Here is an 18,482-nt window from a genome sequence, read left to right as displayed (position 1 = left end):
AAGGTTTATAACACACCCTCCGGTTGCCACATCAACTGGGTTCTTGCTGTCCCGGGGGTGATTCACACACAAGGCCGGTTCTACATGTACCAGCAAGGGAATGGGAAGCATGATGACACAGAATCACACAGAAAATGTTTGCTACTGTTAAACAAGAACGTGCTCTCTGGTCAACCTGTGATTCATTAAGAAATGCATAAGCTTGTAAAGCTGGCAGTTTAAGCATCTCAGTAAATCCCTAGTAAAGAAAACACACATCCTTTCCCTCTCTTCCTCTCCACATATTGGTAAAAGAAGACTCTTCTAAAAGAAATATATAGATAAATAAATAACTATAAAACCCTTTTTCATCCATCATTTTTCAACTGTCTTTGTAGAAATGACAGCCAAAACTAGGCACACTCCTTTCTGCTCTGCTTGTTTCTTGATAGATGCTATACTCGGGTGATCTTTAGAGCCTTGGATAGGAAGAAAAGGCAGTCAAAGAAGTCATCACGCAACAGTCTACACATATGAAAAGTTGACCAAAAAACTCCCAACCCCTTAGAGTATTCCTGTTCTGAAACATTCTTCAAAACAAAGAAAAAGTTACTGCAGTGACAGTTATTTCTCTTTAGTCTTTCTTTTACCTTCATTTTCAGAAGTGTAAGGCAGCCAGCAGAAGGGTAAATGTGGCCAGGCAAACACAAAGAACCAGTCAAATCTACAAGGGCTGCCATAGTAGAGGGAATAATTATGAGCTTGATGTCACAAGGGTAAAAATACACCCCACTGCATCTCCTGGAAATACTGGGGTACAAGGAACAAGAGTAAACAACATAATACCCAGAGGAAAGCTCTAGTTCTTCTCTTCAGCAAGAAGGCAAACAGGAATAAGAAGTTTGTATCTCCAAAAACTTTTCTGTGAGGCTGAAACTTATCCCTGTGGCAAGGGACTTGCATAATGCCTTTGCACCACTTAACATCCTCAAAGGAGGACTTCAGTGGGATCCAAAAAGCAGCTTACATTACGCTGCTGTTTACATTACTGACCATTCCCGCGGCACAGGTGAAAAAAACTGAAGCACCTCCACTCCCATTACCCTGCCCATTTGCAATGGTTTTAAATCACAGATACCCTGGTTTCAGCTGGGATAGAGTTAATTTTCTTTCTAGTACCTGGTATAGTGTTTTGTCTTGGATTCAGTATGAGAAGACTGTTGATAACACTGATGTTTTCAGTTGTTCCCAAGTAGCGTTTAGACTGAGTCAAGGATTTTTCAGCTTCTCGTGCCCAGCCAGCGAGAAGGCTGGAGGGGCACAAGGAGTTGGGAGGGGACACAGCCAGGGCAGCTGACCCCAACTAACCAAAGGGATATTCCATACCATGTGATGTCATGCCCAGTATATAAACTGGGGGGAGTTGGCCTGGGGGGATCGCTGCTTGGGAACAAACTGGCCATCAGTCAGTGAGTGGTGAGCAATTGCACTGTGCATCACTTGTTTTGTGTATTCCAATTCTTTCATTATTATTATTGTCATTTTATTATTGTTATTATTATCACTATTAGTTTCTTCCTTTCGGTTCTATTAAACGGTTCTTATCTCAACCTACAAGTTTTACTTTTTTTTTTTCCCGATTCTCTCCCCCATCCCACTGGGTGGAGGGGAAGTGAGCGAGCGGCTGCGTGGTGCTGAGTTCCTGGCTGGGGTTAAACCACGACAACAGACAAGGACCGGAGCGTCTCAGGTGGGCACGTTCAGCTGCGTGTGCTCGGTGCGCTCCCCAGCCCTGTCCCACCGGTGGCTGGGACACCTGGGCTGTCCGCCAGCTCCCGAACAGCAGCTCCCAGGGCAGTTGTTCCCTCCTTGTGCTGCAGAACAGATACCCACGTCGATGAAAGAGCAGGCTGTCAGTGGGGCAGCAAGGCAGCAATGTAGGACTTGAGACATACGTAAGTCCCTCCAGACTTACACCAGCCTTGGCAGATTTTATCTGGAATTTATGCTGTGTGTAACTTAGCACTTATGCTAACTACCCTAAAACGTAATCTTCAATCACGTTTATATTCTCTCCTTCCAGGATCTTATACTGTTTTCATGTGTCAGTCCACCCATGTGAATGTCAAAGGCAATCACTACAGAAAGACCCAAGGAAGTGACTTTACTCATAATAATTCCAACATAAGATGCTGACGAGAGTATGCAGTTTTACAAGTGGGTTTTTCATTAACTTTCTTGTAAAGGTGTCTAATAGCACTCACAAGAAAAAAAAATTAACTTCTTCCCCTTCCACTGTGTGGCTACTACAGCCTGAACAGGAGATTCCATAGAAAGAATTTAAAAAAAAAAAAAAGTGAAAATTAAAATATTAGGCTAGGGAAAGACCCAATTGCTCCACTTCTTGTGAATGGAAATTTGTATTCTGGATGAATCATGCTGCTGACTGCAAGTGCTAGGGAGCTGGAGCAGACTGCACTGGAGATGGAAACAGAAGCAAAAAGATAAGAATGCAACAGGTTACGACACCAAACTTCATGCCACCGTGTTGAAATCAGGGAGCACAAGAAACACTGGATGCAGAGCTCTTCTGTAGCCTGGATGCTAATTTATAAGGACCCTGGAGATAGCGTAGAAAGGCTGACATCACCTTGTAATCTACCACATCTTGCTCAGCATGACATTTCAACTTAAACCTGAGGAAAGACCGTGATCCTAACCATATGAGAATTTGGTTTTATATAGTTATGGGAGTACATTTCTGACTCCTACATAGAAATAATGGTTATTCTCCTCCAAGGACTTTCTAACTGTGTATTTTCTGTTTTACTTTGCAAGGGAAAACATAGTAAACAGGTGCTAAGTAAAAAGCATGTTCTAGACATTGCCTAAATTACTCTGCTATTTTCAATTACTTCTTTGTATTACAGTCACTGGTCTCTTGACACCTGTTTTTCTTCTCAGAGCAGGACCTAACAAGAGGCCAAGAGATGAAGTTGATGGGGGAAGGGTTGTATTTTTTTTTTTTTGTAAGAGGCAAGTGCAGAATATCCAAAATAGTAATATTGTGTAAATAAACCATTTAAGCGGATGTATTTTCTGTGCTCGCTTGATCTGCTGTTCTTGGAGAAGGAAGCAAGTGACTGTCACGGTGTTTGTGTGTCACTCTCAGCTGTGTTTTCACTGATGCAGCTACTGTAATTCCTTCACTTTGCACATTTTTGTTTTCCGCCTGACTCAGCTGTAGCCCAGGGCTGCCAGCCAATTACTATATTGCACGTCATACATCTGCACCGCTTCTTTCTTAAGCTGGTAGCTTTTATTTGCTCAGCATCAGACACACCATAAGCACTCAACAGTCAGAAGTATTAATTCTGACCCTGATATGCTCAACTGGATCATACTCAGTTGAAAGCCACCTACTTAAGCCACATATACCAGTTAGAAAACCTAAGACTAATACAGAAATCACATCCACAGTGATTTTTAGAGGTCTGATGTGAAGAGTGTGTCTCCCACACTTAAAACAAGTCAAAAAGTTAAAAGAAAAAAAAAAAAAAAGCACAAAACTCAGGAGGCTCCCTCACTACTTGTAACCACCAGTCCGGCAGAAGCCACAAATTAAGATTTCCAGGTTATTTCTGGTGCCCACCTTTCTCTCAGCCCCAGCACGCCACGCCAGCAAGCAGCCCCTACGTTACTCCAGCGCGTCCACCCAAGGTCACACGCACATGCCTGGGAACGTCAGCACCTTGGCAGCTTTTCTAGCTGGTATTTCACGGCGTGTTCCTTGCAGAAACGAAGAGCACGACGGAGCTGCCGGGACGCTTTACGGAGCAGGCTTACCTTCGCAGGCGGCCGGGAAGCCGATCCTTAGGAGCGGTGGGTCCGCATTCCTGCCGCGGCACCCGGCAGCTGCTGCTGTCGCTCCTTGGTCCGCCGCGCTGGCTCCGAAAAACGCTCCCGGAGCGGGAGGGAGCAGGCACGGAAAAAGGGAAACGACACGGGCACCAACAAGTCTCTGCTTTGCCTTTGAGGAAGCAGAGCCCTACAGGTCACGTACGGGGAGCAGGAGGCTCCTTGACGAATTTTCTCCAAAGGGGCAAGTTTGAATACGTTCTAGGATAAAAATAAGGAAGGTTATTTCAACATTGCAATAAATTGATTCGGAGAGCTCTGAGCCTTCTCTGACATGGCCGTCCATGGAAGCTCTAAGTGCTTTCTTCCTTTCACGGGTCTTTTAAGTCAATTGTGTTAAAGCGGAGTATCCTTGTGCTGGCAAGGTCCTACATCTGCTGTCCTCCAGGAGTAGACAGCAGTGGAACAAGTGACCTCTCTTCTGTTGGATATCCATCCTTTCAGCTATATACACATGATGTCTGAATATTACTGCTATGTCCCAGCAAACCAAATTATTCTAGGCTGTAAAATATATTTCAATGCATCACAAAAAAAAAAATCTTCCCTCCCATATTCAGTGGTACTGTTTGCCTTGCCTTCCTCCACAATGATGGACGTGGCAATGACGAGACGTGGCTAACAAAATACATTAGGAAAGCATTAAATACCTTCTTAGCTATCTTTTAACTGACGTGGCAGCTGGGAACGAGGAGAAGCCAGCTCCCCACAGAAAACGAGCGACTGCTCCGTAGTCAGGCAGTAGGCTTTTCCTAGGCACCTCCCAGGTCACCTTTTGCACCTCCTGTCTCTGCCCACTCTTTTCAAACACCAACCCTCAGAACAGACGTTACTCAGTGCTGATAAGGACACCAGCATCCGACCTCCACCTCCGCCCCTCTTTTGCAGAACAAAAGTGAAACATAATCACCTGCCCCAGTATTTTTTTGCTTAAGCGAAGCCTGAATAAATGTGTAGCAGAGGCTTTGATGGATATATTTATATTTTGTAGTGTTGCATGTCCATTTACAAAACTATTTGGGTTCATTTGTCAATGTGGGTTCATTTTTTTCAATAAAGAATGTTACCACCATAAGTCGATACTCACTAATACTCTACACTGCAGTATGAAATTTGCCTTGAAAACAAATTCAGTTGAAAAGGACAGATAAAGATCCAAGTGTTCAAAAGTTATCTGAATGCTGACAGCATTTGGTTAAGAGCACGTAATTTTGAGAGCAAACATTTTGACTTCCAAGCCCTAATGAAGAATCTGAAACACACACCTGTGCATGAGGAGGAAAACCACTGACGAGAGAGTTCTCAACAGAACTCCTACTTTACTTCACTAACTCTCAACTACAATGTATTCTGCAGCCCAAGGCTGGTTTATAACAGCAGAATGAGTTTACATTTTCTGCAGTCTACTAAGACATAATAAAGCAATAATAAACCTCACGTTACTAGCTGGATTGCCAAAGCATTTATGGGTTCTGAGCTTGATGATATTTTTGTAATATGCATTGATCAAACATGAAGTCATGGTTGAAGAACCCTGTTTATTTTGGAGGAAGAAAAGGGATGGGAAGCAAATATTTTTAAATATAATTTCATTTATCGACACCATTTAAGCTAATTCAAATTGCAATATTTATGCACATAATACAGTCTTTATTATTAAAGCTATAGCAGATTCTAAAGTAATGTTCATTTTGCAAATGAATGAAAATTAGTTGAATATTCCTACTGCTGATAAATTATCTTCAATTAAAATGCTGATCTACATGATAATGAAAAAGCCACAGTGGATGGAGTTGAGAGTCAAGAGAAATCTTGATATCACAGTGTTAATGCAAACCTATTTTTTCAAAATAAAATATCCCTTTTATCAGTAGGAGATATTGTTCTAACTCTGTGACAGCCATACCCTCCTGGGAAATTCCTAATTCCTGAAAAGCCAGCTACCAGCGTTCATTCAAATCATATATGAATGATCACCTGAAAAATCTTTCAGAATGTGAATAAAAGATGAGGATTTACCAGGTCACTGAGTTGTGCTATATTATATTTACAGGAAAAGCAACTGTATACACATCATAAAAACCAGACCCCACCTCTGAGTTAAGGCAGCACCATGGAACCCCAAAGAAAGATCAGTCCCAAAAAGTTCTTCTCAAGCACCTCGAAAATGCATTAGAAACCTGAATAGCAGTGAAGAGAATTAAAGGATTGAAGACTGTTGTACAAGAACATTTGCTCTTAAATCCTGACATCATATATATCTATACACACACATATATATACACATGAAATACTGGCATATTGCAGTAAAGCAAATTTAAGGTGTTCTGCTTATATGCAAGTCAGGAGAAGAAATAGAAGTGTGTCAGACAGTTCCACAAGAGTAAGAAATTGCTTCTCATTTCACTCTCAGGTGCATAGTTGCATAAGATGCCTCCTGCATTTAGGTCTAATAAAATGTAACTTACAGGTCCTATTCAAATCTGATATACGTTTGCATTACGGATATACCTGGAGAAACTATTCTTTATTATGCTAAAATGAGACACAGAATTGCAATGGAAATAACATTTCTCTGCAGCGAAAAAAAACCAGCACTATCTAAAAGACAGAAAAGGATTTTTTATTCTCATAGAAAACAACATTAAAAGGGACAATTCAAAGGAACCTGGGGGTAGACAAAAGGGTGACCTATATAGACAAAACATGGACACAAGATTTAAAAAAAAAAAACAAACCGTACAATTGTTTTCAGTGTGTTCCAAGTGGGTAAAGTACCTTCTGAATAAAAATCACCTGTTCTTTTCACCATCACGTTCAGGTTGCTGCCGGACGCCCTTACAAGTGCCCATTGAAACACGTGTAACATTCACATAACGTCACTCAGCGCATTTTGTTTCAAGTGCACAAGTTCTGGCCGAAGGAAAGTTCAAGGCAAAGAAATACAAACACGGGTTCTCCTCCGCCAGCTCAAATCCATCCTCCGTGTAATGGTTTTCGCTACAAATAAGGCATAGCGGTTCAAGTACTACATTAAACGTAATCGAACAATGGGACAGAAATCCAGCCGTGAACTCTTTCCAGAAAAGTACTTTATTAAGGAGGATAAAAAGCGCTGTTCAGACAGTCCGAATAGGCATGACCTTCTGCGCTGTCAGGCTCCTCGGGCTCCAAGTCGTCCGGGTCTGGGGGCAACTGGTCGGTATCTTCATCGGAAGTGGAAGGGCGCGTGAGGATTATCCGAGGTATCTTCAGCAAGATGCGAAAGATTTCAGAGAAAAGAGTCAGATCAGGAGCAGGGAAGTGTTTAAAGGGCATATTTTAAAGGTACAGGGGAAGCAGGTGATGAGAAAAACACGTCAGAGATGTAACACCGCAGGGCGTCCTGACAGGTGAACTGTTCTATGCCAAAAATTGCATGGATAATTAAAGCAAAATGAGATAAGTTGCCTTTTCCTCTCATTAGCTAATTTTAAGAAAAAACTTCTATGGCAAAAAAAAAAATCAAAATATCTTTTAAAAATAAAAACAAGTAAATATGAAATATATACATCTACTTTTATTTAACTTCATTGTTCATTAAATTTATGCACCTGAAAGCAATAAAGGATTAATTAAAGACCATAAAGCATATAAATTATTCATCTTTGAAAAACTACTATTTTGGCTTTTTTACTGACAAAATATATTTAAGGGAAACACTAAGACAAAATATCAATGTGTAAATTCGTTAGTTAATAAATATGCATACAGGGATTTGACTCATCAATTTATTGGCCAAGAACTCTGTGTTCTTTGAGAACTGTACTGTTATGTTTTAAAATTAACTTAAATTCTGTAACTGAGAAAAGAGAAGACTGTCAGGTTCTTTACACATAGCCAAATAATGTATCAGTAATGGTTTGTATCAATGAATGGATTATTACAAATTTAACTCTGATGCACAAAGTCATCCTACTTTTTTACTAATTTTCAAAAAAAGTTTAACATGTAATGAAAACATGTAACAGTAAGTCGATATATCTAAAAACTAGGTAATATAATAACGTGTAATAAATAAAATGTCCATCTTACCAGTAGTCTGAAAATTTTCAAGGAAGGTGGTATTTCTTATTTATCAGCTACTTTGTTGCATTTCTTCACACTTTATAAGAATGTTTAATGTCGACACCACACAATTCAATCATTTATATATTATTTCCTTGTTGTACATGATCCGATTTGGGAAATAAAAAAAGCACATAGGTGCTTTGTGGCTGTTCAGCTAGCCAGCCAGTAGGTTTCTGCATCAAAGTAAAATGAATTGTTCCCCTGGCTCCACCAACTGCGTTAGCTCCAACTCCTCTGACTATCGGGGGCCCTGGCACAGCCCTGGCTCACGGGCAGGCACACTACACGTCGATCCCAAAACGCAGGGGTCAATCTGGAGCTGAATCTCACCCGTGAGAGCTGTAAACTAATTTTAAAACCAAGTATAAATTTAGTTATATTCCCTGGTGTATTGAATTTTTTTTTTCCCCCTTTTGCTTAGACTAAGGACACATTTCTGGAAGCTTTAAATAACCTATATAGGTCCTAAGTGCTGCCCAAGCTAACAACTCCTGGGAAGATTTGCTTCTGTCACGCACACCTGACAACATTTATAAGCTTTCCATGCAGTGGATGTTTCTCTTGGTTCTGTTCATTCGAAACGACAGCCAGCAGCCAGCTGCTTTGTGCTACAGCAAGCGCACATCCTATACGTACAGGTGGTATACTGGGTCATATATTGAAATTCTGCCACCTTGAAAACCAGTGCAGCGGTCTATGCCTTATCTGAAGTTACCTGCAGAAATATCCAGGACCAGACTTTGCATTTCATTGAGCTGTCCGTTCAAAGCTCAGGGAAGACCTTTCTTTGCCTGCTGTGCCACTCAAAACCAGAAGTGTGCACATTTTCCCAAGATGAGGCAGGCGTTGCATTACCAAGTACGAAGGAAGAGTCGCTGGTACGGCTTCTTCCTTTTGAAGAGTAGCCCTTAGCCATTTTGAATGTCAGTTACTGAAATACTTCTTATCAGCATGGTTTCTAATCCCCAGTGATCCCACTTGCAAGGATTCAAATCCAATTCTCTAAAAAAGCTTTTCTTCAAACATTTCCTGACTTCTGGAGCCTGATTCTTGCATACTATCTTTCAAATATTACGATAGGACTAGGTCTTACAATCACAAAATTAATTTAACTGATAAATTGGAAAATATAAAAAAAAGCCTTCTAGCTGTTGGTGAGGCATAACCCTAAAAATTTAAACTAATAACATTAAGTTCTTGTGGGTTATTCCATTTCACCACCACCCCCAAACATACATACTCAGAGTTTTGATTTGGCACAAAGGTCCTTTGAAGACTTTTTTTTAGGTGCTCTGAAATACTCCTTATTTTAGAGACCGTTACTTATTTTAATTAGTACTCCTTTTTTTTTTTTCTTTTTTTAATTAATTATCTACATCTGAAAGAAACATAAATCTGAGATTGTAACAATATTGCTAAAGGAACAAATCCCACAAGATGCTCAGTTCTGGCATGAATACTCTTTCGCCTTTCTCCGTATGTTCAATACCCTGCAAGCTGTAGTTAGCCTTTCACAACTTTCCTGAAAACTTATCTCATCTCCTTAACGACACACTCTCTCCCACGCCCCACGCTCGGAAAGCCTGCACACTGCCGGCACCCGAGCTGCAGCGGAGAACATCCCCTCCCCACCGGCAGCACGACTCTCCTACCAGTGCCCCCAGTTCAGCTCCCAGTTCGATGACCGCCCACCCACCAGTTCACGCTTGTCCAATATTTCTACGGTCATTACATGTATCAACCGCCGTACCAATGACAAAGCGACTCCTGGATGCAGATTGGGCCACCTACACAATTGCAAACTGAGAGCACATCTAATAAAGTGATGGAGTATGCATTTGTACAAGGTGTAATTCAGTGGGAAGAGGCTCCGGCCCCTACTTGTTCTCTCCTACCATCAAAAGTTATCAATTGATCTCCTGTAAACAAAAAAAAAAAAAAAACAAACCTAAAACAAAACCAGCACAAAATGGATGTAAGGAACACACATCACAGTTCTAACCACAGCGGCCTTTCCATCCCCACCTAACCATCCCCCAGGAACCCAGCACTCTCCGTCACTGCGTTCCCATTCACACTAGCTCCAAGAAAATCACAATCTAAGTGTATTGGCTTTGTGTGGCAAGGTTTTGGTAGCGGGGGCGGGTTACAGGGGTGGCTTCTGTGAGAAGCTGCTGGAAGCTTCCCCCATGTCCAACAGAGCCAATACCAGCCGGCTCCAAGACGGACCTGCCGCTGGCCAAGGCCGAGCCCATCAGCAACGATGGTGCCACCTCTGGGAGAACAGATTTAAGAAGGAGAAAAAGTTCCTGGGACAGACAGGAATGGCAGCCAGAGAGAGGAGTGAGAATATGGGAGAGGAACAGCCCTGCAGACCCTCAGGTCAGTGCAGAAGGAGGAGGAGATGCTCCAGGCGCCGGAGCAGAGATTCCCCTGCAGCCCGCGGGGAAGACCACGGTGAGGCAGGCTGTCCCCCTGCAGCCCAGGGAGGTCCACGGTGGAGCAGATCTCCACCTGCAGCTCGGGGAGGACCCCACGCCGGAGCAGGGGGAGGCCCGAAGGAGGCTGTGACCCCGTGGGAAGCCCACGCTGGAGCAGGCTCCTGGCAGGACCTGTGGCCCCGTGGAGAGAGGAGCCCACGCTGGAGCAGGTTTGCTGGCAGGACTTGTGACCCCATGGGGGACTCACGCTGGAGCAGTCTGTGCCTGAAGGACTGCAGCCCGGGGAAAGGACCAACGCTGGAACAGTTCATGAAGAACTGCAGCCCATGGGAAGGACCCACATTGGAGAAGTTCGTGGAGGACTGTCTCCCGTGGGACAGACCCCACGGTGGAGCAGGGGACGAGTGTGATGTCCCCCTGCACCGCTGGGGGGTAGGGGTAGAGAATCCAGGAGTGAAGCTGTGCCCGGGAAGAAGGGAGGGGTGGAGGGAAGGTGTTCTGAGATTTGGTGTTATTTCTCATTACCCTACTCTGGTTGATTGGTAATAAATTGAGTTAATTTTCCCCGAGTCTGTTTTGCCCGTGACGGTAATTGGTGAGTGGTCTCTCCTGTCCTTATCTCGACCCATGAGCCTTTTGTTATATATTTCTCTCCCCTGTCCAGCTGAGGAGGGGGGAGTAATAGATCGGCTTTGGTGGGCACCTGGCGTCCAGCCAGGGTCAACCTGCCACACTAAGCTTTATCAGCTTCCTTTCCTCTTCCAGTTTTGTTTTTTAAAAAACAAAACAAAGTAACAAAACTCAACAACTCTAAACTTCCATTATCTTTTGTTCCATCCTTCTCTTTCAGAACCCCAGGGGGGTTTTACCCTTGCTTTCAGATTTCCATGCTTATCTTCACTGACCGCAGCTTCACCCTATTAAATAGGAAAGCTTTGCTCTTGGAGCTTTTCTTTAATATACATATTTGAATGTACATTTCCTGGTGCATCACGAGCGAGGGAAGACAGGAAAACAGATTTCATGTGCAAAAAAAATCATAGCAAAGAGGAAACAAACTATTTCCACTGCCCATTACAGCCAGGGCAAGACAGACATTTCGGATGGAAACAAGGAAAACCTTTCCAGCATGGGCAACTGAGCTCGAGCTGCTGGCCTAAGGCATGTGGGAAGGTGTGGAATTTCCATCCTCTACCAGTAACTCTTCAGAATAAGTTGATCTTGGTGTAGGAGGACAGATTATCCAGGATCCTGTCTTGTTCCATTGTTTAACTCCACTAGTTTTTACTGAATAGTGTCTGAACTTGTTTAAAATATTTCTGTTGAAATCACAAAGTCCTCCTACTCACTTTCCATCATCATGCACTCATTATTAAAACAATACCTGAAGTACCAGTCAATCCCAAACCATCAAAATATGCAGAATACGTTTTCAGAAAAACGTTTGATTAAATCTTTGAAACAGGTTACTATTTTCCTTTTTTCCCCTGAAATTATATTTTTAGTGCCTAAAAAGTAAACTTCACAAAGGACACATCCTGTACCAAAACCAGTGTGTTCACTATGGGAATTCTTTCACTACCTCATTTGCACCTTTCTTACACTTTTTCAACATAAACACTAAGACTTCAGACACTAAAAGAGTCACTAAAAAAAATTCATTTTTGTTTGAATCAGGCATAGCTGATTAAAAATCAAATTATTTCAGACACTCTCATTTAATGGAACTACTGCCCTCCATTGAAAGTTGGAGCCCTTCAACCGAAGCACAGACACGGGCTGTCTGCACACTCCTCGTCCACTGCAAGTAAAACAAACCCATCTAAATAACCTGGGGCAATTCAGCCGCAGTGTTGGCTGCAAAAATTCTTTCATATTGCAGCAGGATAGACCAAACCCACAACTAACTATGATGCTATGAAAGCGTCTTCTTAAAGCATGATAAATGAGATGTCCTGCCAACAGGTTACCATCCAATACTTTTTAACTTCCAGTTGTGCACGCATGCTTTCCTTTTCTACTTCTAATAAAAATGTTTGTCCAAAAGGTTGCAGAACTGTCCTGTTCCTTATGTCTTTTTATAACCTTTTCAAAATCAAACCCAGACAGAACAAATCCCATCATCTTTTTTCCCTTTTATAAGCCTTCCCCTGACCTCCCCCCCTCACAGGTCCATACTCCAGTCTCAGCAGAAGAAGAAAGCTCTCAAGGCAAGAGTCACAGCTAAATCCCAAGCTTCACATAAAAGGCATAACCAACAGCGACAGGGCAAAGCATGGCTGAGAGCAAGGCCAGCCGCTGGGGAGAGAAGCTACGAATCAGAAGGTGGTACGGCACGTGAAAAGCACCAAGTCTGAAAGAATAGGGGCAGAGGAAAAGCATTTGGATTGGCCTTTTGGCAGAAAACCAGACAGACCTTTAAGCCTAGTTCAAACAGATCGCCTTCTAAAGAAAATATTCCCCAGCTAGAAAATACCTGTAATAGGGAAGCCTGCCTAGTTCAACTCCATATATCTAAATAGTACATATTTTTGAAATTTGACTTAACAGCTGATCTGCACTGACACCAGTGCTAAGGCTGGTACCGTTCAGCTGGTGGAAACAGGGGAAAAGAAAATAATCTACCCAGTTAAGAGCATTTGCAGGGGGTTGTGTAAACCTCACGAATAATGTTATGACTTCATGCTTAATTTTACCTTTTTTTGTCATCAGTGGTGATGGCAGTAGTATTTTAGACTTGAACAACAGGAAATTCAGACTTCTCGCTAAACTCTGAAAACATGCCTTTGCTAGATGCAAAAGGTTGCACTTCATAACGACTGTATTCATAGAAGAAACCGCCTAAATCAAATCTGAAGTGAAAGAGGACATTTAGTCATGCTAAAAAATATTAGACAGCTGGATTTTTAAATAATAGTTTTAAAAAGAAGATGCCAAAATGCATCCAACAAGAACAGCAGGGAACAAACAGGCTGATCAACTGCGGCACGGTTCAGACCAAACTGGCAGCCGGTGGCTTTTTTAATTAAAGCAATGCGACGTTTCACTCCCAAAGACAGAGACAATGGATAAAAGCAACCTTCTCCCCAAAAGAAAACGTACGGGAAATACGAGTTAAAGTGGGAGAAAGAGATCTAATTAATTCCTTGTGAATTTATTACCCACAAACAATCTCACCGCCAGGTGGAAGCAGGCAAGGTGGTCAGGGTGCGAGGGGGGCATGACAAAAACCACCGAACGCACAGCCACGTGCATGAAACTGCATGAATTTGCAAACCCTGCCGAGGCATTCATCGCAGCTTCCCTTTCAGAGCCTGTTATCAGGAACATTTTAACCGGCGCGTGTTTTACGGTGCACCCTCAACGCTCCTGGTCTCGCAAATCCCTGGCTGCATCCCTTTCCCCGGCGCATTACAGTGCTATTTCACCGCTTTCGAGGCCTGCTGCCAAACTCCAGAAATTGTGAAGTCAGGTGGAGAGTGAGGTATAAACCTCTCCGGCACCCTGGGGAAGACAAATCTCTGGTGAGGCACGGGTGAAGCACCTCCTTACACCGAGCAGCAGAAGACATCTGCCGAAGGAAAGCAGCCGGCTCGCCACAGCACCTATTGCTGCTCGGGGTTGGGAGAGGGCAGCACGTAAACCTGTTCATCCTTACGCTCTCCAGCACTGCCAAAAACTGGCACCTCAGCTTTGGCACCGTGGTTTTGAGCGTGTGTCCTGGTTTCAGCTGGGATGTAGTTAACTGTCTTCCTAGTAGCTGGTACAGCGCTATGTTTTGAGTTCAGTATGGGAAGAATGTTGATAACACTGATGTTTTCAGTTGTTGCTCAGTACTGTTTAGACTAGAGTCAAGGATTTTTCAGCTTCTCATGCCCAGCCAGGGCACCTGACCCAAACTGGCCAACAGTGTATTCCATACCATGGGACGTCCCATCTAGTTTAGGAACTGGGAAGTGGGGGCAGGGATTCGCCGCTCGGGGACTGGCTGGGTGTCGGTCGGCGGGTGGTGAGCAATTGCCCTGCGCATCATTTGTACATTCCAATCCTTTTATTACTACTGTTGTCATTTCATTAGTGTTATCATTATCATTATTAGTTTCTTCTTTTCTGTTCCATTAAACCGTTCTTATCTCAACCCAGGAGTTTTACTTCTTTTCCTGATTTTCTCCCCCATCCCACTGGATGGGGGGGAGTGAGTGAGCGGCTGCGTGGTGCTTAGTTGCTGGCTGGGGTTAAACCACGACAGCGTGCTGCCTCGGGTCTGCATGGCGAGGGACCCAAGCCGGGGCCACCCCACCAGCCCACCCCCATTCCCTGAGCTCGTTGCTCTTCCCACGCTGTGCCTGGTGATTTGCTCCGAAATCTAATTCGGGTCAGCGTGATTTCCCGGAGGTTCGATGCACCAGACAAGTGCCACTCCAGGTGCTTTCCCCTAAAATTTCCTCTGTGGGAATTTTCTAGGGACTGGTATCTTTTAGAGGCCAGGTTTAAAACTGGGTATTTTCTCCACTTCTTATCAGGATAGCAAAAGAACACCTTTAGTGTTTTCCCTGTCTCCCAGTGTGTAACATATATAAAGATCTGGGCATGTCACATTCAGAGGAAAGCTCCTTTCTGAACTGCCCTCCCAAGGGCAATGCACAAGGCAAGGAAAGTGGAGTTCGGTCCAGCTCAGCATCGCGTTTCGTAGCAGACAAAAATGAAAGATCAGTGTCCATCAGGTCACACGTGCAATGCCATCAGACACAAAAGGCTTTTACGTGATTCAAACTGCTTATGAAAATTGCCCTTGCTCCATTTCTTTCATCTTCCAATGTACCACTGGACTTCCCTGAGACTGGAACCTGATATATAGGTTTCCATTTAAGTGCTTTCTGCATAATCATTTATGGCCTGACACTATAAAAACATTGAAGAAAACGCTTTGCTTTGATCACATTGGGAGACTTGAAAGGTACTGCCCCCATAAGCAGTGCTACCCACTCTTTTGATTTTGAAGAAATCTCATCGCCCCTGTGAAAGGCAGTGGTCATAACTGAACGCCTGCAGGAACTCCGTACAGCCTCCCACCCCGCTCAATTCCCGCAGAGTCCACAAGGACACCTTTCACAAGGAGAGATGCTGCTGATCACTTCTGTGGTTGTTCAAACATTTACCCTCTTTTATTCTCAAATAGTATGCTATGTCCTACAGCATGGTTCCAGGTGCCTTGCTTGAGTCTACTTGTCTCCTGCATGTATTTTTGCTTCTATTGTCTGCAGTGCTTATAATGTCTACCATATGATGGGTTTACTTTGTAGATTTTTTTCTTTAACTTTGAGGTATTTGAATATGGATCTTGAAAAGATCAATTAATGACTTCTCTTTTTTAAAGGTTTTTCCTATTTAGCATTGTTAATTACAAGCTCTGCAAAAGCCAAGAGTTTAAAGTTTGAAGTGAATAATTTCTGACCGAGTCCTGTGAGAAAACTACTTAAAAGGAAGAGAGGAAAAAAGATACATTGTGCAAACAGAAGCAGTTGTTTGGAGCAGGAACTTAATCCCAAATTCACAAAGTAAGTTCCCTAACCGCTACACTATAGATGTAAATACAGTGCCTATACCACACGCCTTTTATCTTTCACCCTGACTCAGAAATACTCAGTTACTTCGATAAAAGTGGTATCAAACGAGCAGATGAAATGGAGAAGGAGATCACATGACAGATGGGCGCTCACACCCCGCTGAAACGCACACGATCAGTACAGGTCAGCTACGCCAACACGGCTGAGCATGGGCTTCTTTGCAAGTGTTGATAAATCTGCACAAGATGCAAGGCAGTGAGGAGTCAGACTCCTGACTTCTAAAACTAACTTACCTTCTCAGAATAAAAAATAATAAGATAAAAATACCAACACCCTTACCTGACCAGATTAAGAGTCACCAAAATGTTTTGGAGAAGAGACAAGGCAGTTCTTCATAAAAAACTTGAAGACTGAAATATTAGGTCATATGTTGTTATGGGAACAGGTCAGCCAAACACTGTCTGTGAGCGAGGTCTTCATTGTTTGAAATGAGTTACAGAAGAAATCTGTCTTTGATGATGATAGGGACATTCTGAATCCCACTTATTTGTCTTCTTTTATAGTGCTTCTCTGACCTGAGTATTCTACGGGGTTTGCTTTTAAAATTGAAAAAAGTAAGACAATGACTAAAGAAACAAGAAAGAAGTTTTATTACATTTAAGTTGTATAATTAGGATTTTCTGATGTGGCTAGAACCAACCTGCTCAGGTGAATAAAGAAAGAGTTTGATACTTAGATTTCTGAAGATTTTTAACTCATATAAGTGCATCAAGACTTTTTCCTGAAAAGTCTGTATCAGCTGGAAATGAAGAAGATAGATCTGCTGTGATTCTCATCCGTGTAAGGTTTCTCATGACTTGCATCTAAACAATGTGGGAGAAAGGCAGAAAACCAGCAACCTACGTATTGTGGGAGCACAGTATATGCTTATTCACTTTCTGCAGGCACAGGAGCATTTCACTTTGAGATACGTTACAGGTTCTACTACACAGCAGTTCTCTTGTTTTCTCACCGTATTTAGGAACATTTGGTATCTGCATTTTTAACAGAGCAACCAAAACATTTGGCTTTTTTAGCTTGAAGAAATTCTTCAGATTTTTCCAATACTGTAAGTTTCTTTTCAACAATCACTTTTAACTGGTAACTCTTTACTTTAAACTTCCTTGCCAATCTTCGATGTAAGTGACACTTGCACATCTGGTGAACTATATAAAAAAATCTAATTGAGGAAATTCCCAGGGCAAAAGCATACAATTAAAGAAAATAATATGGTAAGAATTAAAGCAAAACACTAGATTAAAATATTTAAGAGATTTGATATTCATTACAAAGTATCTAACATTCTTATGCTGTTGATAGCCCCAAAAATGGATCAAAGAAGATGACATGATGATGCACGTCATGAAGTGATAGGAGATGCTGAAACCTGTCAACACCCTCCATTCAGTCAGACAAAATCCACTGGGAATTTCAGGCAGAGTTTGAATGAAAATATTTTTTGATGGAGAAAGATTGTGCAGAGTTGGTTCTACGTTTGAGAAGATGAGGAGGAAATAAGAAGCAGAGGGCAGAAGACAGCAAAATAGAGAACTGGAAATAAAGACTCCAGAATCCAAGTTAAAGTTCCTTCTGTTAAGTCAGCATGGGGCACTATCGGCAATGTCTGTATCCCCTACTTTTTTTTTTTTTCCCTGTAGTTAGACATGCAATATTTTACACACAGTCTGCATGTAGATAGCCATATCATTTGTGGTTCTAATCTGTTATATTTTGGTGCACATCTTTACATAGATACTCTTATTTTAAGATTACAATTTTAACACCCAAAGACTTGGTTTAAGTTCAATTAAAATATTTGTATTTTTATATATATGTATTAAACAAAGTAAAATAAACAGATTCCATATTTTTGAGGTGTGATTAGCATAACTGAGACAAGTCTATAAAATACAGTATGTGCAAGAGAATCTAATTATAATTAAAGTTCTGGGGCCTCTGCATTTCAAAAAAATACTCAATCATAATTAAAACAAAGAGCAATTCTCATTTTTCCTTTGCAAAACAATGACTCGGAGTGAAAGAACTTTTCATTGTCCAATTAATTACTGATCATTTACACTGTCATGAAATCTTAAAGCTGGCACAAAGGGTTTGAAATTGAGTTTGGCTGGATGAGTTAACAATTCAAATGAGCTTTTTAGAAGAAGTTAGAGCAACCAGGTCCATGGAGAACAGAGAGGAAACTTGAATCTGGCAGCAGCACTGCCCTTTGTAATGTCAGAGCACCAGGCTCGGAGACGGGATGGGCGATGGCAAGAGATGGCCAGAGGGCTACGGCTAGCAGGAAAGAGACAAATATTATCACAGATCACATATGCAAAGAGGATGTTTATTAAAATTCAGTACAAATAAATAGATGAAGACAGAGTCTCTGCTGGAGGGCAGGAAGCAGTGATGACATGGAAGA

The 18,482-nt window shown here is 42.2% G+C and overlaps 1 protein-coding gene across 1 annotated transcript in view; it reads right to left on the bottom strand.

The window, feature by feature from the left end:
• The window catches only part of MLIP (muscular LMNA interacting protein), a 142,157-nt gene that overhangs the window by 113,878 nt on the left and 9,797 nt on the right, over positions 1 to 18,482 (bottom strand). The gene's annotated exons all lie outside the window — the stretch shown is intronic.

Source organism: Haliaeetus albicilla, chromosome 18 (genome assembly GCF_947461875.1).
Source record: "Haliaeetus albicilla chromosome 18, bHalAlb1.1, whole genome shotgun sequence".
In the NCBI taxonomy this organism is placed as follows: Eukaryota; Metazoa; Chordata; class Aves; order Accipitriformes; family Accipitridae; genus Haliaeetus; species Haliaeetus albicilla.
The sequence above is the reverse complement of the archived record's forward strand: the minus strand, read 5'-3'. Positions and strand labels throughout refer to the sequence as shown.